Source organism: Molossus molossus, unplaced genomic scaffold (assembly GCF_014108415.1).
Source record: "Molossus molossus isolate mMolMol1 unplaced genomic scaffold, mMolMol1.p scaffold_m16_p_13, whole genome shotgun sequence".
In the NCBI taxonomy this organism is placed as follows: Eukaryota; Metazoa; Chordata; class Mammalia; order Chiroptera; family Molossidae; genus Molossus; species Molossus molossus.
The window spans coordinates 62,705,150-62,729,477 of record NW_023425348.1 but is presented as its reverse complement, the minus strand read 5'-3'; the positions used below and the strand labels follow the sequence as shown (position 1 = coordinate 62,729,477).

General features: G+C 39.1%; 1 long non-coding RNA gene across 1 annotated transcript in view; it reads right to left on the bottom strand.

Annotated features, from left to right (window-relative positions):
- Positions 1 to 2,807: 2,807 nt before the first annotated feature.
- Positions 2,808 to 24,328, bottom strand: part of LOC118627531 — a 105,990-nt gene continuing 84,469 nt past the window's right edge. Inside the window, exon 3 of the long non-coding RNA XR_004959197.1 lies at positions 2,808 to 2,876. This is a non-coding gene — a long non-coding RNA (uncharacterized LOC118627531). The remainder of the gene's footprint in view (positions 2,877 to 24,328) is intronic.

Below are 24,328 nucleotides of genomic sequence, written 5' to 3'. Positions count from 1 at the left end.
TGTGTCAGGAGCCTGTTCTTGTTTTTCCCACTCAGAACAGGAATGGTCGACAAGCATGAAAATCACACGTGTTTTCAAAGGCTTGTCCAACTAATTGGGAGGAATTGTAGAAAACAAATGGTAATGATGAACAATGCAGCGTGGCAAAGCTGCCTCCCCAAATCCCCAGGTTAAATAGACTTAAGCATCCCACATTGTGGCCTGGCCTGTGGAGGATCCTAAGAGGATCATTCCCCCATTGCAGGCTGGGTAAAAGGTGAAAGGTTAACAGGCCAATCCCAAGACAAGGTGTTGGCCCAAATTAGGTGTTTAGAACATTTGCTGAAGGTCTTAGTCTGCTGAGTTTTTATTTCCAACAGCAAAAGTATTTAGGGAACAAAAAAAGACTTTTGTGTGGAAGAATTCAAGAAATTTAGTTGGGTCCTCTCTTCTTTAAAGGAACCAAAAAGGTCAAAAATTTTCTTTCTAGTTTAAGGAGATAAAAAACACTAAATCTCATTTTGTTTTCTGAAAACCAACATTATATGGGTATGATTTCCTGTTCAATAACTTTCATTTGAAATTACTCTTTCACGGAGCCCACGCAGAACCACCAAGAAGTCAGACATAAGGTTGCCTGGTACTCTGGCATCTAAATACTTCATATATATATTTTTATATTTTAGGCAATAAATTCTCCAATGAAATCTAGGCTTGAGGCATGGGCAGGTAGAAGCAGACAATTTTTAGAGTTTGATGAAAGAAGTATAACTGGACACCTGTCTCCTAATCCCACATATTTCAAGGTCAGAAAAAATGTCTTCAGTTATCCTGCAAAATACTTAAGCATTGGCTTTGGCTATGTTGTTATCCAAAGATGTTATAGCAAGATCATACAACTTGAAAATAGCATTTTTGAAGAAGAGAAAAACATTTCCTTAGACATTTGTATCACATACTCTGAAAAGGCCCCTGGTCAATTTGATCCAGCACCAGGATGCTCATATCACCTTTCTGAATTCGGAAGATGTTGGGGTAGATAGCATGCAAAGGATCACATTAGCAAATCCATATGAAACTGGCACCAATCAAATGTGTTTACCTTAATTTTACAAGTACAGGCCAGAACATATTTTATTTTAACTCTTCACCCGAGGATATTTGGATATTTTTCCATTTATCTTCAGATACAAGGGGAGGGGGAGAAAGATCAACGTGAGAGACACACATTGATTGGTTGCCTCCTGCACAACCCCAACCAGGGCTGGGGACTGAACCACAACCGAGGTGTGTACCCTTGACTGGAATCGAACCTGCGACTCTTTGATCCGAGGGCTGATGCTCTTTAACCACTGAGCCAAACTGGCCAGGGCAGGTCAGAACATTTTAAAATGCAAGTAGCATTTTAAAAACCAAGTTATTGCACATGAAACTAACTTCAAACCCTATAAACTATAAAATTCAGAAAATTGTGTGGATAGAGATAAAAGGTAATTTGAGGGGGTGGTAGTAAAGGTGGTGGCGATTATTCAATCTACAAAAGGAATTGCCAATAGAATTCTTCTGTATAGCAAGAGGCCTTAATACATTGAAATAATATGGCATTCAGAAAACAAAAACGTGAGTCACACACCTTCTGCATAAGACAAAATAAAATGCCACAAAAGCAAGGATGAGCCTGAAACACCAATCCTTAACAACATGAAATTCTTCTCATCTGAGACCCAAACAAGTATAGTTTGTCTGTTGTTCGCTCTGTCAAGTAAAAAGGGCATTTCATGAAAAAGCAGCTAGTTCAGCTCAGTGATTGTGGCTCGAACAATCACACTCTGCTTTACCTTGAGGTAATCATCATATTTTGGTAGGAAGAGTGCTTTATGTATGCTTTCCAGGATATCACACAGACTATTAGAAAGATATGTGTTCGCCCTGGCTGATGTTGCTCAGCAGTTAGAGCATAGGTCAGCGCACCAAAGGTTCGATTCCCGATCAAGGGCATGTACCTGGGTTGCAGGTTTGATCTCCAGCCCTGGTCGGGTGCTTGTGAGAGGCAACCAATCAATGTGTCTGTCTCACATTGATGTTTCTCTCTCCCTCGCCCTCCCTTCCACTCTCCCTAAAAATCAATGGAAAAAATATCTTCAGGTGAGGATTAACAAAAACAAACAAAAAGACATGTATTCAAGGGTCAAGAGTCAATAAGATTAATAATTTTTACTGCTTCATCAAGGACATTCTTGAGCCTGAGATGTTTTCATTTCCTGCATATGCGCTGAGATGCAAACACAAAGATGTGCCAGTGTGCTGCCCTTTGGTTTGTGCTAAGCCTCCAGACTGACCAGCATTGCTTTTCACCATCAGAGCAAATGTCAACCTGGTAGAAAAAAGTCAAGTACCATATTAGTATAAAGGGAAAAGAGTTTTGACCTCACAGACCCCCTTTGAGACCACCACACTCGACTGTAAGTCACATGAGGACAAGTCCTGTCTGTGGTGTGCTGGGGCCAGCTAATACTGGCTTGCAGAAGCTAATTGTTAACTTTTGAGGAATTTTTGCATGGCAGCTGTTACGTTGGCTGTTTGATATCAGCTATGGTAGGAATGTTTACTTCATGGAAATCAGCACACATTACAAATCAGGGTCTTTTTTTTTTTTTTTTCCCTCTGGAGAACTGCTTGTTAAACACCTACCAACACACGACAGTCTGTGTCCCTTCTTTGTGAATCAGCATCCCCCACTGTGCCTGCCACGTTTAGGTAGTCAATGAAAATTTGTTATATAAACAACAGTAAAGAAATTAAGTCCACTAAGGCTCAATTACCTCTGGGTTAACTGATGATTCAGCTCCATAATTTCTTTTCTGAAACCCCTGGCCCAGGCTGTTTCAGGATCCAGACTGAAAAAAAATATCTGAGAATGATAACATCGAACATATAACACACGTTACCTAAAACTCCCGGCAATGTCTGCAACGGCACCTCCATGAGAAATAAAGGTTATTAGAAGTCTCACATCAGTTCATGCCAGGTGTGTCTGCCAGATAAGTTAAGGAAAACAAAAAAACAACCCCCAAACCGTTGGTTTTCTGAGCTTGGGGGATTTCAGAATTGCAGAAAGAGAGTGTGGGCCTCTGTTGGGCTTTGAGCTGGCAGAGCTGGGAATCCGCCTGCCTGGTAGTGACCTCTCCGCGGAAACTGCCCAGGTGAAGCCAGTCGACCTTGAGCCCTCTTAGCTGCATGTCCCACAGAAAGGTGGGACAGGGTTCACCCTGTGTCGGTGAGAAACCAGATCATTGCTTTGGGCCACATAAAAACAAACAAAAAATGATGGGCTAGGTGCAACTCCCAGAGAGTGTTGGCCTGATGGAGTGCAGAAAGGCAGAGGTAAGTGGAGAATTAACGTTGCATAAATTCCCTCCCACTGCTTCCCTGCATTTTCTCAAGACCTTCCTCCTGCGGGGAAAGCAAGCAGGCCCCTCACGTGGTGCCGGGTATGCCTAAGCACTGGACGGCCGGATTTATTAACTTCATATCTGCAGCGAGGACCTCATGTCAGACCCACCACAGGCCTAACGATGGCTCCTGCTGGGTCCCAGCGTGAGGACAAGCGGTGGGGCTAAGTGCGATGGCGGCATGAATAGGCCTGCATTAGGCCGGGCCTAATAACGCGTTTACCAACACCTGTATTAGTCCTCTATCACTAGGGGTGAACTGCTGTCCGACAAGCCCTAATCCCATAAGCTTTTCATTTGCATATCCCTCATTAGCTGATTAAAACTTGAAGAAGGCAGATTTCTGCAGCTGCTGGGCCCATTCCTTCACACCGCCTGCCTGGGTGGTTTTGGTAATGAAGTCATGTGGGTGGATGTGAGGTTTATATGTATGGAAGGGATTAGGAGTCTTAGAATTTGTGTGAGCCGATGTTGCCATATTCTCTCCACTGGAGCCCAGTAATTGGATGGGAGGAGAAATGGCAGACCCATTAGTTTGTCTGTTTACTCAGGAGCAGGGTGCTAGAGATTCAATTTTGCTTTCTTTGGCTCCCTTGCCTTTGTGAAGCGGGCCTGCTTTGTCTCCTCTGGCCCTGAGCACCTCCAAACACCAGCCCTGCTAAGGCGATTCAGCCACAAAGGGGAGACGGTGGTGACTAGAGGCCCGGGGAGAAGAAAATGCGTCCCCGACTCAAGTACTACTTGAAGGCAGCCCCGGCCCGCTTAGCCCAAGCCTGGGATAGAGAGCAAGAGATAATTGAAATTTATCAACACTTCTGGGTCTTTTTTTAATTATTATTATTTTATTAGTTCTCCACATTTGGGATTAACAATCCTCAGCATCAAACGCACCGCAGGCTCCTTTTTGGGGAAATGAATGGTTAGACATTTCAGAGGCTTCACAAAGCAATTGTATTTGCCCGGTTTGCATAATTTTAATAGGCGAAAAATAACAGGAAGAAAAAATCCATTTCCTGTGCTGTTTGTACAGCTGGAGACAGGGCTCCTTGTGTCTGATGATGTAAGAGATGCTCCATTGTCTCGCCCCTTACCCCGACAATGAGGTCCCACTAATGTTGTTCACAAAACCGGACCAAGCCGTTCTGAAAACTTTGAAGCTGGACATTGTCTCCAAAGTGTATGGGGCGCCGCACGCAGAACCATGTTTATTCATCGGCAGCGCTGGGGTTTGCAAAGTCCGGAGACGGCGCCTCTCACCAGCTAAGAGTGAAGAAGGGAAATGTGGACTGATCAACAAGCCAGAGCTTGAAGCCGGAGACTCTAGGGGGGAAAATGTCAATTTGGGAGTTTTAGTTTTCTTCCTTAAAAATAATGGAGAAGTGTAGGAGAATATTTCAACTCAGATTCTGTGAAGGTTTTTCTTATAGTTTCTTTCTTTCTTTTTTTTTTTTTTAATTAAAAGCCATGGCTCCACCCTGGTGGCTCAGTTGGTTAGAGCATCGTCCCATATACCAAAGATTGTAGGTTCAATTCCCAGTCAGGGCACATACCTAGTTGCGGGTTTGATCCCAGGTCGGGTCACATATGGAAGGCAACCTATCAATGTTTCTCTCTCACATCAGTGTTTCTATCTCTCTCTTTCCCTTCCTCTCTCTCTAAAAAAAAATCCATTTAAAAAATCCTCAGGTGAGGATTGAAAAAAACAACAACAACAAGAAACCTGCCACAGCCCCCACCCCACCCCCAAATTCCGATGTGAACTTACTGTGCAAGTCTTTTTATCACTTGCTGAAATCATCCATTTCAATTGGGTTAATGTTTTCAATGTCTTTAATGAAGGAACAAATTAAAACATCCATCAAATACAAGTCTGAATGTCTGAGTTAGGCCATTTGCAGGGTTTTTAGTAGATTAAGGGATTCAAATGAGACCCTGATAGGCAATAGCAGAGAAACACAATACTAGTCATTACCAAAGGTTTCCCACAGTAAAATCTAATCTCTGAAAACAAAAAACAAGCCAGCCAGCAAACCAAATAAATAAATGAAACACCACACAAGAACCATCCCATGAGCACGTTTATGTCAGTAAAACAAAACTTTTCTATTTCTATCTCTCTCTGCCTTTATTATTTTAATCATTGTTTCCACGCCTGGTAACAATGTCAGCCAAAGTGATTGAATCCCCTTTGCTTGATGCTAATTCAGCAAATGTTGAACCCCCTGCTCTCTGCTGTGTTTAAGTTAGGGTTTGAAAGAAACTAACCCAACAAAGTACATCAGATTTTAACCATAACCCAGCATGGACAGTAGGGATTAAAGGGAATCTGGTTAGAAAGATAGCAAGGAAGAGAAAAATAGGAGAAAGTTTTATCCTGGTTCAGATAATGATCCTGAAGCCAGAGAGTCACTGAATCTGAAGAGTAGCTTGATTCTGAAAGAGCCTCAAATCCAATGATGCAACCAACACTCTAAGTCCTCTCTTAGCAAAAATTTGATACGCCTTCCTAACTTGTTCCCAGCCTTTATGACTTATCATGTTCTGAAATTTTTGTAATCCTGATCTACAAGTTGATCTTCTAGCCACTTTGCATCCCTCTCAAGTTTATCTTTGCATAATATATTCTTCACGGGGAAGGAACTTAACATTTCTGAGCACCTACTTAACATGTAGCAGGTGCCAAACAGGCAGTATCCTACTAAGTGGGAATAATTATTCTCATTTACATAAGGAAACTGAGGCTCAGGGAGATTGAGCAGCCCTCCCAAGGCCACTCGGCCTCTAAGCCAATGAGCCACCCTGGTCTGATCTCTTGCTCCATAACAAACCACTCCAAACTATGTGGTTTAAAACAACAACCATTTTCTTATTGTTCACGATCCTGTGGTTTGGTTGGAGTGTTGCTGGACTGGGCTGGTGTGGCTGGAGCTAGATGGTGTAGGATGGCTTCACACAGGTCTGGCCCCAGCTGGGATGGCTGGGACAGCTGCCCCTCCCTCTACATCATCCTTAAGGAGGCTGGTACAGGCTGTGCGTATGATGGTAGCCTTTCAAAGAGGAGGAGCAGAAGCTGCAAGGCCTACTGAGGTCTAGGTTCTGAACTCAGAGTGACTTCTCCTCATTCTATTGACTAGAGCAGTTTACAAGGCCAGCCAAGGCTCCAAGGGTGGAAAACAGATTCTGCCTCTTGATGGGAGGAGCTGTAGAGAATCTTTGGCCATTTGCAGTTGAACACATGGCCTGTTGTCTATGCTTTCAACTCTGGAGTCAGTCTATGCTCAAATCTTGGTTTTACTAGGTGTCAGCTCTGATGCCCTAGGAAAGTTAATTAACCTCTTCCTGCCTGTTTCTCCATCTGCTAAATAAAGATAATAATAAGACCCTTCTCAAAGGGTGGTTTTGAGGATTAAGGGTGGTTATGGCATGTAGAACACTGCGTGGTATAGAGTCTGCACAATGCTATAAGTGTTAGTGACTATTGTTGTTATTATTCTATTGTTGTTAATGGATATGGTGTACTCACTACTGTACCTTGATATTTATTAACGTTTAGTGTGTGCTATGATCTGGAGACATAAAATTTAAAAAGTTGGGTGGGAAAGATTTAATATTTATTTACCACTTTCACATGGATTATTTTCTTTAAGTCTTACAAGAATCCAGTAGCACAGGTATTATTCTCCCTGGTTACAGGTAAAGTGAGGTAAATAAGATGGTCTCTTTTTTGAAAATGTTCATACACTAGTGTGGAAAACATTTCCCAAAAAGATGACATCCGTTCGGTCATTTTACAACACACTCATGCACATTATTAACTCACTGGAACTAAACTGCATTTTTGTTATCCCTATTAAGCAGCTGAAGACACTGATGTGCAGAGAAATTAAGCAGCAGAGAGATCCAAAGCTAGTACGGAGAAGAGCCTAGATTAGCACTGGTGTCATCAGCCACTTTGCTGTAGGCTTCTCCACGATGCCCCGAGGTCTCACTTATTTCAATGAGCAAGCATCCTATGAAGAGGAAAAACGTCCAAAAATTGCTGAGAAAAACTTGCCTACATGAAGGCAGGACAGTCAGAAGCATAAGATGACTGCCCCCGGTGCATTCCACAGCCTGTCGTAACGCTCCCAGTTGTTTGCTGAAATCATATTTGGATGTGGTATGCCTGTTAAGCAGATATGGCAACGCTAATGTACCATGGCCTTCTTGGGACTGGAGCTGTAGAGCTCAGCTCATAGCAGGCAACAGTTCCACAGCCGGCCTGGTTTGTAATCAGCTCACAGATGCAAAACATTAATCAAAGACTAGGATGGCCAAAGCTAGAACAGCTTTAGAAAACCGGGATCCCCCCCTATGTTGAGGATTGCCACAGCTCCCTGTCAGGCTAGATTGGCACATGTGGCTCCCTTTGCTCAGTGGAGAGGACCAAGGTGAACCATCAGAAAGAGCAGGGGCTGGAGCCACACAGACCTGGATTTTCATCCTGGTGGCACTGCCACGCCCCAGGCAAGTGTTCACTCTGTGAATCTTGGTTTCCTCGTCAATATTAAGAACACTTTAGAGGACTATTGTGTGGGCTGTGTGAGGTCCTGCATATAAAATGCTGAGCGCAGTGCCTGGTACATGGTAACCTCTTCTAACTGGTGAAAAATGAATTGATAGTATCAGAACGAGGAACCCAGACATGCTCAAATCCTGTCCTGCAATCACCCCACCTTTTGAGGGGGTGAAGCACATGAGGAACAAAAGCAGAATGGAAATCAAAGTCACATTTGGCATCAGCTGCTCGCCTGCCTTGTCCTGAGTTCTGGGAATGCCGCGGGGGAGCACGTGGCTTTAGCCTGAAGAGGCAGAGCCTTTGCACTCTCTTCCCAAATGTACATCTCAGAATTGTCTACCCTCTGGTGGATTCATGGGGGGAGAGGGTCAAAGAGAAGAGGAGGCAAAAGTTGGCCAGGGTTGGAAAGAGAGAGAAATAAAAAAGGAAGCAGCAGCAGGAGGAGGAGGAGGTCCGGGGAGGGAAGAAAAAGAGGCAGAGACAAAGGGTAGGACCCACCTTGATGAGCTGGGCCCTGCCTGGATCTGCTCCACACAGAGGTAGGAGCAAATGGTGGGGGTTATTAACACAGTGACCCTGTCTATTGGTAATCATGTCCCATTCAATGTTTTTATTCTCATTATGCAAATTAGCAGCTCTTCTTCTCTAGACAGGGGTCACAGAAGAAGGTGAGTGGAGGCAGACCTGGCATTGGGAGACAAGGCTGAAAACCCACCCACTCTACAGCACTCAGTGCATTGTAACTATAATTATTGCCACTGACATTGTTGCTGTTGTTACATTCCTGCAATCCAGTGTCCCCACTGTTAGTGAAAAGGAAACTGAATGGTGAGGACTACAGGTCCTTTTGGTTCTGCATTAATGATAGTAATAGTTCAGAAAAACTGTGCATAAATAAAAACTTATACATCAAAATTCACTGTTTCCTAATGATGCATTGAGAGAGAGTATGTCATAAAAACAGAGCACAGAGAATCATACTTGGGGATATTATTTAACCCTTCTGAGTCTTCGTTTCCCTATCTGTACCTAAAAACTAAAAATAACACCTCAGTTGGGGAGTTCAGTTAGAGTGTTGTCCCGTACGCCAGAAAAGGTTTCAGGTTGGATTCCCAGTCGGGACACCTCCCTAGGTTATAGATTTGATCCCTGGTTGGGACGTATATGGGAAGCAGTTGATCAGTGTTTCTCTCTCACATCAATGTCTCTCTCTCTCCCTTCCTCTCTCCCTAAAATCAATGACCATATCCTCAGTTGAGGATTAAAACACAAACAAACAAAAACTAATGATAACTGTCTCCCAAATTTGGGAGTTTTAATGAGCTAATTATGAAATAAAGTTTTGTATGTGGTCAAGGTTCAAGAAATATAATTTATGATTTTTATTACAGAAAATATGGTATAAGATTATTTGATCACTTCCAATCTTTAGGCTACTCAGTGTACTGCCATTTTTCGGCTTTGTTTATCAGACAAACACCGCCTCCCACCACTTCCCATGCACCCACAGGCCATGTCCACTTGGAGCCCTGTAACAAAAGTGGCTTCCGATTCAGATTCAGGAATAACTAGGATTGAATCAAGGCCCTATAGTTTTACAGTTTTATGACTTGGGACCTATAATTTACTTTCTCTGAACTGCCTTCTTACTTAGATAATAATTCTGAGGTAAAACTTCTAATTGTTGACCCCAGTGTCCATTCTCTTCCTTTTTATCTGGTCATGCTGCTACCGAGTTAGAAGACTACATTTCCCAGCTTCCATTGCAGCTAGTTGTGGTTCCATGACTAAATCTTGGCCAGTGAGATATAATTAGGAGTGTTACATGGCCCTTCTTTAATCTTTCTTATGTCTTGGAACAAAGGCAGGATGGCTGGAACTCAACAAACTTCTTGGCCCCTGGGGACGATTGAACAGAGAATGAAAGGAGCTAAATCCCACGCTAGCCCTGTAATGACTACCTTGAACATTTCACGAGTGATCAAAAATAATCATCTTTACTTATTTATTTAAATTTTTTTTTCTTTATTAATTTTAGGGAGAGAAGGAGGGAGAAGGAGAGAAAGAAACATCGATGAGAGAGAATATCAATTGGCCATCTCCTGCATGCCCCCCACTGGGGATCGGGCCCACAACCTGGGCATGTGTCCTGACCAGGAATCGAACCAGCGACCTCTGGGTGCATGGCTCAACGCTCAACACTGAGCCACACCGGCTGGGCAATCATCTTTGTTTAAACTAATCTTATTTTTAGTTTTCTGTCACCTACAGCCAAACCTACATAAGATAATGAATATTAAAGTGCTTGGCACGTTGTAGGCACTCAATAATTTTACTTTCTCTCACCTACCCATCAAGTCCCTTCTCTTTTACTACAGTCAGAGAGCCTTTCTTAAATTCAAATATTAAACAAGAAATCCCACAGATGTGCTCACAGTATCTCCATTTCAAAGTCCTAGATGGGGTTATGATGAAGGTCAAATGAAATAATTCTGTAAAAGTACTTGGCACATTGAAAACTCTATCTAAATGGGAAGCATCAGGACCTTCCCTGGTAGGGCCACATCCCTGACCAGCCTTGTTCTTGCTCTCTTCTCCTGCCAATCCCAACCCCTCCCTCCACAAACGTCATGTTACAGGGACACAAAACCAGACACCTCATATACGAGTCTCAAACTTTTCTCCTGATGGCAGAGAAGAATAAGCACAGACCCCAGGATTATCTGGAGGTAAAGCCTGAGCAGCCTTATGAAAAAGCCCAACATTTCTTGGCAGCATTAGATCTTATCTCAAAAAATTAATTTGAATTTTCATTCTCTTCCACTAAAATTTCTATTTATGTTAGTAAGAATATACTGTTCAAATCACTTAACTTTGAGTAGCCTGAGGCTTTGAGAATTCCCCAGATCCAGATCTGGCAAGGAAACCCATATTTTTCACATCTTTGTGCTTTTTTGTGCTGTTTTTTCTCCCAGAAATGCCTTTCCTTGAACTTGCCCCTCATAGCCTCTCCTGTAAAAGTGTTCATAATTCCTTCAAGCAGACTCAGTCACTCTCCAACGTGTTGTTCATCCCTCCACCGTAGTACTTGAGAGACTGTATCTAAACTGGTTTGTGGGTGGTGGGGGGTATTCAGAGGGGGCTGGTCTCTCTCTTTCATTAGACTACAATATCCTCCAGGAAAATGATTGCGTTTTGGGACCATCATCACTACTATAATGACCATACGCTCATCCCCATTAGGGACTAGCACTACGCCTAGTCCATAATAGATGCTCATTAAAGATTAGATAGAATGAATACATGAATGGATGTTCAACAAACAACTCAAAAGAAAGTTGTGGACCTTAACCTCAAATTTCTCCCACATGCACTGTCTAGTTTGGCCTGGATCAATGCCAGCAGTGACCTCCTCCATGTATGTGGCTTACCACACTCCTAAATTGGGCCTTGAACCCTTCTACATGGACAAAGATAAAGGCAATCACTTCCAACTTAAGTCAGCCCGGCCAGGAAAATTCACTGCCAATATCCCAGTGGTCTCCGAAATGTCAATACCGTGAAGGTTGACGCTAAGCTGTGCACACCCCACATTATCAAATGCCCGTTTGCTTCATGTTTTGTCTGGTCTGTCAGCACCATTTACTGTGGAGCAGGTCCCTTATCTTTATTGATCACTTAATTTATCTTTTCTTAACTTCCCTTGCACCGTCTGGTGCCGTGTGTCCGTCTGTTGAGGCTGTCATGACTGGTTTGCTCCTGAAATAATAGGGGCAGCAGGTGGTGTGACTAAGTCGACCCTTCGCAGAATGGAGGACCATTCCCAGTCCCTGTCTCAACCTGCCAGTGTGTCTACACCCTCCCAGCTGTTCCACATTAAAGCAGTCAACTGTGACTTTACAGTCCGAGTTTTACACCACTGTTTTACAAACCGGGAAGAAGGTCTTTTGTCGCAAATCCTTTGTCAGGAAGTAGAATGGGGGGGGGGGGGCCCAGTTCCAGACTGGGTGCATTTTAATGACCATGCAGATAGATGCAGACTTCTTTGCTTTGGCGAAGGGGGTGTGGATGGGAGTGGAAGGCTGGCTGGCAGGAGAGAGAGCAGGCTGACTTCTTGCTCTTGGGACAGTTTAGTAAAAGGAGCAACTGCTCTTTCAACACTAGCTTCAGCTTCAAACAGGCTGTCCACTCCATGAAGGCCTTCGTTCCTCTTGTAAAGGGAAAATAAGGGCAGTTAGTTAGAGCCCTGTGTCCTAGGGTCAGTACTCTGGGGACAGGTATTGAGCAGTTGAGAAAATAGCAAGAAAATTGTGCCTTTGGGATGCAAAAGCCATGTGTATTTAAGATTTCAGGCTTGTAATCACACGTAAGAAGAAATGGGGCAAAGTGAAAAGGGCTCGGAGTTTTGAGTCAGACAGATCCAGGCTGCAGAGTTAAGTGACTTTGACATACTGTTAACGATATGGTATATTAAAATTCCTGTTTCTTAAAACAGAACTCTTCAGCCCTGGCCGGTGTGGCCCAGCTGGTTGGAGTGTCATCCCATGCACCAAAAGGTGGCAGGTTTGATTCTCAGTCAGGGCACATACCCAGGTTGCTGGTTCAAATCTCGGTCATGGTGGGAGGCAACCAATCAGTGTTTTTCTTTCACATCAGTTTTTCTTTCTCTCTCCCTTCCTTTCTCTAAAATCAATTAAACAAAAACTACACACACACACACACGTATGTATACATAAACTTAAAGAAAGAAACAGAACTCTTTCATACGACACTAACTTATTAACTAGAAGTTGACAAACCATCCTACGTGCTGGTTGTAAGGTAAAAGGCAAGAGGAAAATGATTAAATTTAGACTAAATTTAGACCGCAGGCCGACGCTTTAACCGCTGAGCCAAACTGGCCAGGGCCATATCTCATCTTTTAAAGCAGACATACTCATGTGGCCTGCTGACCAAAATTTTATAACCAAACCATGAGAAGTAATGCAGACACTGTCATTAAGCATTTAGAAATCGGTCAATCTAACCTAGACTATATAAATTAATGAGCATGAAACACTCATTTTTCACATTAAAACTCTAAATATTGATGGAGCCAGGAGGAACATGTGTAACATTAAATGTTTATATTGGAAAGCAAGTGAGTCCTTTAATCAATAATCTAAGAATCCATCTTATAAAACTGAAATAATGAGATTAAATTAAAAATCAAGCGGAGGACATAAAAAAGATAAAAGCAGAAATGAATAAAACTAAAAACAAAATAATCGAGAAAAAATCAATGAAGTTAAAAGTGGTTCTTTGAAAAGATCAATAAAATTGATATTTCTAGCTATGCTAATCAAGAAAAAAAAGAAAGACACAAATTACCAATATCAGGAATGAAAGAAAACATTAGTATATACCCTTCAGAAATTAAAAGGATAATAAGATAATATTATGAACAGTTTATGCCAAAAAACTTGACAGCTTGAATGAAATGGACAAATTTTTTGAAAGACAAACTGTTCAAGAAGAAATAGATGATATGAACTGTCCTTTATTAAAGCAAATAAATTTATTATGAAAAACTTTTTCACGCCCTGGCCGGTTTGGCTCAGCGGTTGGAGCGTCGACCTGCGGTCCAGAGAGACCCGGGTTCGGTTCCCGCTAAGGGCATGTACCTCAGTTGCAGTTTGTCCCCGGCCCTGGTCGGTTGTGCGGGTGGCAGCCACTCGATGTGTCCCTTCACATCGATGTTTCTCTCTCTCTCTCTTCCTCTCTCTCCCTCCTGCTCTATCTGAACAAAAAATGGAAAAATGTCCTCGGGTGAGGATTAAAAAAAAAAAAAAAAAAGAAAAACTTTTTCACAAGTATTACATCAGACCTAGATGGGTTCACTAGTGATTTCTAACAAATATTTAAGAAAGCAATATGCCAATTTTATACAAATTCTTAATAAGACAGAAGAGGAGAAAACATTTTCCAAGAAACTTTACCCAAAGAAAGACATTATAGAAAAAAACAAAACACAAACTACAACTAGCTAATATCCCTCATGACACAAAAATTCTTAAAAAACTTTATCAGAATCCATCAATATGTAAAAATTATATATTATGAGCAAATAGTGTTTATCCCCCAAAATGCAAGGTTGATTCAACACTTGAAAGTTAATCCATCTAATCAATCAGGTCAATGGACTACAAGCTAAAAGCCCTATGGACATATCAATAGATGCAAAAAAAAAAAAAATGTTGGGCAAAATCCAGCATCTATGCATGATAACATTTCAGCAAGCTAGGACTAGAAGAGCATACCCTCAACTTTATAAAGGCCACCTACAACCATCTATTAAAAAAACTATAGTAGTTGACATATGAACATTTTTAAAAGGCTATAGGAATAGGGTCAGGGTTGCCAGGGACTAGCATAAGGTAAGATTTTGGGGCTAGCTAGATATTTTATATCTTGATTGGTTGTTGGTTACATAACTGCATATAAAGTAAAACTAATTAAACTGTACATCTGAAAAGGGTGAATTTTGCTCTAAGTAAATTGTACCCCAACAAACCTATTTATTTTTTTAAAGGTGTTATGGCTGATGCCTCCTATACAAGCTGTGAAACAAAACCAATATACAAGTGAGATAAGTCCACCTCTTAAGAAACAAGTATGCTTATGCATTTATACTGTTACAGGGAACAGAAAAACATGAAGAGTTTCCCAATGTTACATGAAAATAGCCCAAAACTGATAGATTAACTTCACAAAGATAGTAATTAAGGAAAACTCCAGTATTGTGATTATAGAAAAAAACATATCATATATAATATTAGCAAAACTATTTGAGCAATACTTTAATAATGCACCATAGCCAAATAGAGTTTATTCCAAAATGTTTCAACATAAGATAATCAGTCTGTTTATATCTATTCCTAATTTTGGAAAAAGTACCTCAATAAACAAAAAGCAATAATGTAACTAGTATGCAACTAAAATAGAACATTATAAAGAATTATTTTAAATTATCAGCTGAAATACCAGAAGAAGAAATAAAATATAAAGTCATAAAAATAGAGATAAAGTTATAATTATTACAGTTTATATAATCGTCCAGTTGGAAAACCCAAAGAAATAAATGCAAAGAGATCCTGTTATATGCTACCACAAGGATTAGCCTTGAGAATTTTATACTAAGTGAAATAAACCAGTTACAAAGAGATAGACACTGCCTCATTCTTTTTATTTTTATTTTTTATCTTCAGCCAGAGCAGGAGGGAGAGAGGGAGAAAGAGAGAGCGAGAAACATCGACATTATTGGTTGACATCCACACGACCCCAACTGGGGCCAGGGACAAACTGCAACCAAGGCACAAGTCCCCAGCGGGAACCGAACCCCAGTGTCTCCAGTCCAAGGGCAACGCTCTAACTGCTGAGCCAAACCGGCCAGGGCACTGCCTCATTCTTATGTGAGATATCTAAAGTAGTCAAACTCATAGAAAGAGAAAGTAAAATGTGGTTACTAGGGTCTAGGGGGAGGAGAGAATGGAAAGTTGTTCAATGGGTACAGAGTTTCAGTTGTGCAAGATAAAAAAGTTCTAGAAATCTCTTGCATATAGTTAACACTACTGTACTGTAAACTTAAAAATCATTTAAGGTAGTAAATTTTATGTTATGTGTTTTTACCACAATAAAAGATACTATTGGAACTAATGAGATTATTTGTCTTTTTAAAATAATAACCTATGTCTTTTAAAAATAATAATCTACGACTAGAATGCTACAGAAAATTAGCAACCAGTTGGAAAATACAATGAAAAAGCAATGCCAGTAGTAATGACAAAAACAACAATATAATACCTTGGATAAACCAAAACTTGCAGAACCTAAATAAAATAATCATAAAACTTTACTGAAGAACTAAAAAAAAAAACTTGAAATGTTGAGACTTAGCATGTCCTTCAATGATAAGGCTGATTACTATAAAGCTATAAACTCTTCTCAGATTAATCTAGAAATATACTAAAATTTCAATAAAAAATTCCAATTAGATTTTTTAAAACTCAAATACAATTTTAAGTACATCCAGCATATTAAGTTCTGAGAACAGTCTAAAGCACTTTGGAAAAGTATTGTATTTAATCAGTGTGAAGGGCACAGTGTTTGTTATGCTAGATATTAGATATCAGAACATATTATAAAACTATCATAATTAAAACAGTGTGGCACTATGTACTTTCATTTTCAGAAAGCACACGAAATTTATCTGAATTAAAGGGTCAGAAACATACTTCAGTATATAATAAATTTAATATGTAATAAAGGTGATTTTTTAAAATAGGAAGGAACAGGTCTAAGGTCCATTATTCAATAAATGAAGCTGGGACAACTGGCTCCTCATGTGGGAGAAAAAGTTACATGTATCTTTATTCCTTATTATATATCCAAATCAATTTCAAATGCTTTAATTATTTAAATGTAAAGGGTATATATTCAAACAATCATAGAGTGGAAAAGGACTACAAGGCTGACTTCTTATGCAGATCTATAAGGAAAGGTTGACAGATTAAATTATTTCAAGTTAAAACTTCAATGAGAAAAAATTATAAACTTTATTAAAAGAAGCACATGACAAGAGAAAACACATTTGCAATATGGTAGATCACCAAAAGAAAAAGAGAAAACTTCTTACAAATAAATGAGATGAGCATTTAGCTAAAAATATAGGCCAAGGGCATAATGAGAAATTCATAATATAATTCATAGAAACAGAAAATACATGTAAGAAAAGAGTCAACTTCATTAGGAATCAAATAAATGCAACTTAAAACTGGAAATTTTTAAATATTACCCCCAGTGTTCATCTTTGTTTTATGCTAATGGTAGATATGAATTTATACACCTTTACCAGGAAACAATTTGATAACACCTACCTAAATCTCAGAAATATTTCTATCTTTTGACATAGAAATTTCCCCATAAGAAATTTATCTTATGAGTGTGCAATCTGCAAGGATGCTCATTGGATCATTGTTTATAATTATGAAAATTTGGACATAGCTTAAATATAGGATAGGGCAAAGTAGGTTTGCAGTTGTATGTGAAACACAGAGTTATTAAGCCATTATAATAATCATAACTTTGTCTTTTTCTATATGATCAACTGTAAACCTACTTTTGCCACACTCTGTATCTTATAATAGAAAATTTATTTTAAAATTTTATGTATGTATACACAATTGTACAATTTCATCATTTGCATCATTAAAATGATGTTGAAGAATATTTAATATCATAGAATGTTCAAGTAGAAAAGCAGGTATAGTACAATTCCCTTTGGTAAATCAACAAAAAATACTTATAAAGCAAAGAGAGTGGACGTATACAGGCCAAAATATTAATAGTGATTATTTCTTTATTTTTGTATATGTACTATCTAAATTTTTTAGTGAAAATTTTCATTTAAAAATGATCCAATTGATTTTATGTTGTTTATCTTGCCTGTGTTATTCTTTGGTTGCAGAGTAACTATGATAATTATTTTCATGCATATATGACTCTGTAGGTCAAGTTTAGACCATGTTCTTATCATATTGTATTGTAATTATTTGGCTATCTATCTGTAGTAGACTATGATCTTTTTCAGCCTTATTCATCTTCAATATGTAACAATATTCGGCATGTGTGATGAATAAATATTCAAATTGGAAAAAATGGGCAAATAAATGAATTGATATTTCATCAAAAAAGAGATTTGTGACAAACTCATGTCATGATGCTCATTTTCATCAGTTATTTAAAGAAATACAAATAAAAACAACAATGATGTATCAATTCAAACCTATTAGGATGGTTGAAAAAATTTTAGACGACAATACAGAGTACTGGAGAGTGATGAACTCTCATATATTGCTGGTGGGAAAGCAAAATGGGAAGCTACTTTGGAAAACGTTGGCAGCTTCTTACAAAGTTAACTATACAGTTACCAGAAGACTCTCTAACCTTAGGTATTTACTCAAGAGGTATGAAGACATAGTTACACAAAGACCTGTAGGCGAATGTTTATAGTAATTAACCTAACACTGGAGACAACCCAGAAGTCCATCCACTGCCGAATACATAAACAAACTGTATTATATCTCATACAAATTGAATACCACTCAGCAATAAAAAAGTAATGAATTAAGGATACATGCAAAAAAAATGCAACAAAAAGGATACATGCAACAAAATGGCTGCATTTCAAAAGCATTACGCTAAATGAAAGAAGCTAGACACAAATGGCTACATCATCTATGGTTTCATTTATATGTCATTTTGGAAAAGGAAAAATCATAGTATCAGAAATCAGATCAATGGATGTCAAAGACTGGGAGTAGGGACATGGGTCTAATTACAGAAGGGCACAAAGGAACTCTGGGATGATGACGTGCTATATCTCTATTGGTTACATGACTGTACACCTTTTTACTTATCAAACTGTACACCTAATAAGGGTGAATTTTACTATATGTAAATTATACCTCAATAAGCCTGACCTATAAAATAGTATTGCTATACACAATGTTCACTTAAAGTGTACATATAGACATTAAATGTAGTAAAGTGCCATTTTACTCAATATTTAAACTTTTGTTATGATTTAGGAGTGGCAGAAAGTTAAGTGTAATAGCATTTCTATATATTGTCTGTCGGCACACTTCAATGAACTATATATACAGTTTTGTAATTCTTTTACCTATGATGTTTGTTTATTGTATTAATGGAAATGTTATTTTATATGTATTGACCCTAATAAACATTTCAATTTATGTTTTCTATGTTTTTGTTTTCTTCATTTCATTGTCTAGTGACTCATTCTCCTTGCATTTGACAAATTTTTGGCCTTGTTATGGATTGGGAGTAAAAAAATGAAAAATTGATTTTTCAGCACTGATAACTCTAGAAGCGCTATTCTAGAGACAGGTGTAGAGGCGCACGTGCATGCATGTGTGTGTGTGTGTGTGTGTGTGCGCGCACGCGTGTTGTTTCCTTTGTAATTAGTTTGGGTCACTATCCATCCTGCAGACTCAATTGTCTCTTTATGAGCAGGTAGCAACTGTAGAAATTTCATTGTGTCACAAGTATAAGATCCTTTTCCAACAGAGCTCTACTGGCAATCTGACTAATTCTCAACTCTTTCTGAAATTGGAAGAGAAAAGGATATGATTGGCCACATCAAACCTCAGCATGAAGATCCTTCCAGTTTTAGAATTCTAAGATTCTACCAGGAGTTTATTTAAAACAAACTAACAATGCTCAGTTTGGTTGGTTGCCAGGGCCAATGCACAGAGAAGTCTCCTTGCCTAGTCTTTTCCCCTAATCCCTTCAACTCATCGATGATTACAGATACCTACCCTCTGTATAAGCCCCTCCTCAGCTCTATAATAGGGAAAATGAACAAAGTAGAGTCTGTGCCCTCAAAGAATTTATAGTTTATCTTATAAGAATTACTCTTCAAAATGATCATCCCAAAGCCAGTAAGATCCAGAATTATCAGGAAAGAGTCAAGCATGTTTTCTTCAGATTTTATACTTAAACAATAGTCAAAATAAATAACTTTTTCCCTTAAATTTCAGGGAAAAAGTAAGCATTAATTTTACTCAAATTCCTCATGGTTTTTATTCCTCAATAGGAATTGAGGCCTTCACTGCCCATTTGGAACTGTTATCCAAAAAGGATACATTCTCCATTTCCAAAGGGCCACAGGCCATTAGACACTGTAATAACACTGATTTTGACATACCTCTGTTTTCACCCTTTGACTTAAGTGTTTTTGCTTAAAATTTTTCGGTATTTACTTGCATACTTATTTAGAGGTTTTTCAGTTGAGATAATAGACATAGCATTATTTCCTCTGGTTTGTTGATATTTTCAAGTAGTGGAGTGTGAGGTTTATATAGCTTTCCTAATTTCCAGGCCTTTTCTCTGCTCAAATGTGGAGGTCAGCACCTTAAGAGAATATGATCTAACTGATTTTCATTTAGAAACTAATAGTTTGAAACTCAACCATCTATAAAGAACTTCTTTACAGAATTTTTTCCCCCAGGAAAAGGACTGATAAACCTACATACGTCCATTTATTATAAAATGGGAGTTATGTAATTTATCCTATTTCTTTTTGGCTTAAGCTAAATAACTTTATCTCTGGTTCACAATTACTTAACCTTTCCTTTACATAAATTTAAAAAAAATTTTTTTTATCCTCACCTGAGGACATTTTTGCATTCATCTTTAGATAGAGCGAGAGGGAGCAAGAGAGAGAGAGAAACATTGATGTCAGAGAGACACATCGAGTGGCTGCCACCCACAGGACCCCAACCGGGTCCAGGGACAAACTACAACTGAAGTAAGTGCCCTTAGTGGGAATGGAACCCCAGTCTCTCTGATCCGCGGGCCAACGCTCCAACCGCTGAGCCAAATCGGCCAGGGCTACATGAATTTTTTAACCTCTCATTTTTGTTTGTCTTGCAACTTTGTTCAGAACTTCTGTGAAAGTTAGCAGGTATACAGCACTCAAATGTAAGCTGATTAATTTAATCATGGCAATTTAAGGACAGATTCTATTAGGTCCTTCCTCTCCTTTCTCTACTATTTTGTTTAATTACTTAGATCTTGAGGTCTTTCAAGAGCCTAGACTTATTTCTTTTGATGAAATTCATGTAGTGATATAATCAGGTAGAAATATTTATTAAGATACAATTGGATGTTATTTCTTCTTTTTATCCTAGTGAAGTCAGAAATAACTTCTTAGGTTTCCAAAAAAGATAATTTTTTAGAACAAAAAAAATTATTTTTAGGAAGAAAAATATAACCACACTAAAAAAATTTTTTTACAAGCAATCAAAGCCAGGTAGCAGGTAATAGTATTTCCCAAGAAAATACTAGTATAAAAATTTGAAGTTTGTCTTGAAGAACAAAAATTAAAAACGATATACAAGACAAAATAGTGGCACAACCCAAATAATAAGCAACATGTTTTCCTAAAGACGGCATCAGAAGTTGTAGCCATTAACCAAAATCTGGGGTTCATTTACCCTTGAAGACAAGTGTCATCAAGAAATAAAACAATGTGAACGAGCAGCTGAAATGCCTGCCATCACATTCTGGAAGTTGGACTTTCTCTAAACATCTTCAGTGAAAAGTTCTCTAGTTGGTGTTATTTACTATGGTCAGGTGACCAAATAGCAGGGCCCGTCGCCTCAGGGACGCAGGGCGTAAATTAGAGAGAAGGCACAAGTGAACAGAGTTTGGTGGTCGTTTGAGACCCTGATGGACGTTTGTCTACCTCACAAAAGCCTCCATACAATTGGGCTCAATTTGTCACAACAGACAGTTTTTGCCCCGAAGAGGCCCGGGTCCAGAGTGGCACAGATGTCATCGATTTTCTCCTTTCCCTGTTTGGATTACGGGGACAAAATTCACCCGGCAGAGTCCATGATTCCAAGCAACTGCACAATCTCAAACACCTTTTGGGTACCAAAAAGACCTTTTTCCTGTGCCGTTTTTCCTCTCTCTCTCTCTGATGTTCGGATCAGTTTCCTTAGCATGAGAGAAGCAGCCCCTCCGCCATTGCCAGACCCAACCAGCAGACCTACAGGGACACAATCATTTCATGAACCATTAGAAAGGCTCTAAAAATTACAAGCTGGGAGCCCATCCGCACAGAAATCTGCGACCTTCTAGAAAGCAGAGCCCAGCTTATCCATTGCTGTATTCTGCACCCCCTTACCACCCCCCCAGCCCAATTTGGTTGCTCTCACAACAGTCCCTCTATAAATATTACATAGAGTGACAGAGGAGCTTGACATGTCACCTTAGTGCCAACAAACTCTTTTAACACACGTCTCCCTTACACTAGTTTCAAAGAAAGCCCAGTTTGTAATCAGACATCTACAGCAAGGCCATAAGGAAGTATAGTTGCGATTGATTCTTGTGGCAAAAGTCATCCAACTCTTGTGCTTTTTGATTGTTCCCAGAAAAATGACAGAGGGAGACAAAAATTGTGCAGGCACCTTGTGGTGAGTACCGTTTCTATATAATTGTCTTAAGAGTAATTGAAGCTGTCCTTTAACAACTCACAAATTATCTCCTGACAACGTGAAATAATAGACTTTTTTGTTCAAAAGAGAAAGCTTGTGGAGACCAAAGGTTAAACAGGTCTTTTCATCATGATAAATCACTGGTTGATGAGGTCACTATTGTTGGGTATTATAACCATTCCCTTTAATGCCATTACCTCCTGGTTGTAAAGCTGACACTACTAATGGTCTGCATTCTTTGAACCTTTCCACAATATTGACTGGCTTTTCTGAGCAGATGTTCCTTGGATGTGATTGCAAGAGGGACTACAATTCTTAGTCACGGAAAGAGCTTCAAGAAAGCTTATGGAATCCAGACAGTCTAGGCATTTGCAGAGAGGCAGTAAGACGTAGTATAAAAACAAGAACATAAACTTTAATTCTGTGATCACAACATTACTTTGTTGTAAGTACTTGAGGCGATACAATGTGGCCACTAGTGCTGGAGAACTTAATGAATGGTCTTTAATTAGAATAGGGTGATAGATGCAATTAAGAGTTGGATTACTCCTTATGCAGTACAATAGCATACACCATCTCCTTGATTCTTACAAAAACTCTCTAAGTTCCACATATTATTACCACTTCTAGATAGGAAGAAGGAGAACCTGTGGAGAAATCGTTTTCCTAGATCCTGCAGATGTTAAATGAGGAAGCAACGCTGACTGCAAACCTTGAGCTCTTTCTTACAGCCATTGCCACCAGGAGAGGAAATGAACTAATTCTGCATCAGACTCTGTAGTACACATTAATAGCCAACAATACCTCCTTTACAAAAGACAATTCCATGACAGAGTACTTCTTCATTTGTACATGATGACTGAACAGAAACAGAACTATATCACTTCACAATAGAAAGATTTTAGAGATCAGTTACATAGGGAACAGAGGCCCAGAGGTAGGCAGCTAAGCAACACCCAGAGCCAGATAATGAATGAATTGTCATCAATGTTATATTTGCAACTCTTAGGGCAGATTGGCTTCCAGGGCACATTTGCAATTTTTAAATTACAACCTCTCTCTTCCTTTATGTTTGTTGTAGCATGGTTTTGTTTTTGTTTTATGTGGATCGAAAACAAAAAATTGGGTTAATAATCCAGATATATAACTAATATGAAATCAAATATGCACAATGCCGTCCAAATATACACAATTAGTATTGTGTAAACAGGCATGAATTATACATCTTATTCGGCATCTATTTCCACTCCCTTTGTGAAAGAAGAAAACAATGGAACAATGTTTACAATCATGAGAGCTAACAGGTACTCAATAAATATGAGTCGAATTAAACTGAAAAATGTGTGTAAATATATACCGTTCCTGTTTCATAAAAATTTGAAGCATTGAAATAATTTAAATGTTCTACTCTTTGAGTTGTTGAGAAAGAACTTTCTTCCTAGGAAAATACATCTAGAATCGTTCCCCAATGTTTGCTAAACTTTCCCCTCCTAGTAGGTTATCTCATAGGCAGCTTGAGCCAATCTTTGCTACTTCAATCCTGAGTCCAGGCAACGCAGTCTCTCACTTTTGAGAGGACATTGATGAAATTCAGAGAGGAAAAAGAAAAGGAGATTTTAAAGAAAGGTAGAAGCAAGAGAAAAGTTTATATCCAGCACACTGGATACTCATTAAGGGCAGAGGCTACAATTTTATTTACTGTTCTACCTAACAGATAGAAGGAGTTCAATAATACATGTTTATTGAATAAATACATAAAAATGCAAATTCATGAATGGCAACCTCACAATATACACTGGAGATCGTGGCTTGAGTACTTTTGGTGTCCCTTTTCAACGCTGGTTCACTTCAAACACTTACATTGTTATTACAACTTCCATGGGTCAATTAAGTGGGGAATGATTTTGTCTATTTTGACATATGAGGAAATGGATTCGCATAGCAGGCAGCAAACTGCCTAAAAAGGAAATACTGATTTCAAAAGGAAATCACTTTTTTTTTCTTAATTGCAAAAGGGAAACTGTCCAAAGTAAAATTGATAAAAGTTAATGCAAGAAGAGGAGGTCTTGGTTGTGTGCATTCCTGCAAAAAGGAGAGAGATTTCCATCCTTGGAAAAAGAGTCAATATCTTCCCTTTTGCACAACAAAGGATAAAACATGGTATTGAAACATTAAGTTAATCTCCCAAGTGCTTTGTTCTGAATCACCAAAGACTCTGAAATAGGGGGCAAGTTCTGGATGTCTGGAATCTCATATCAAAGCCCTAATAATTAGCT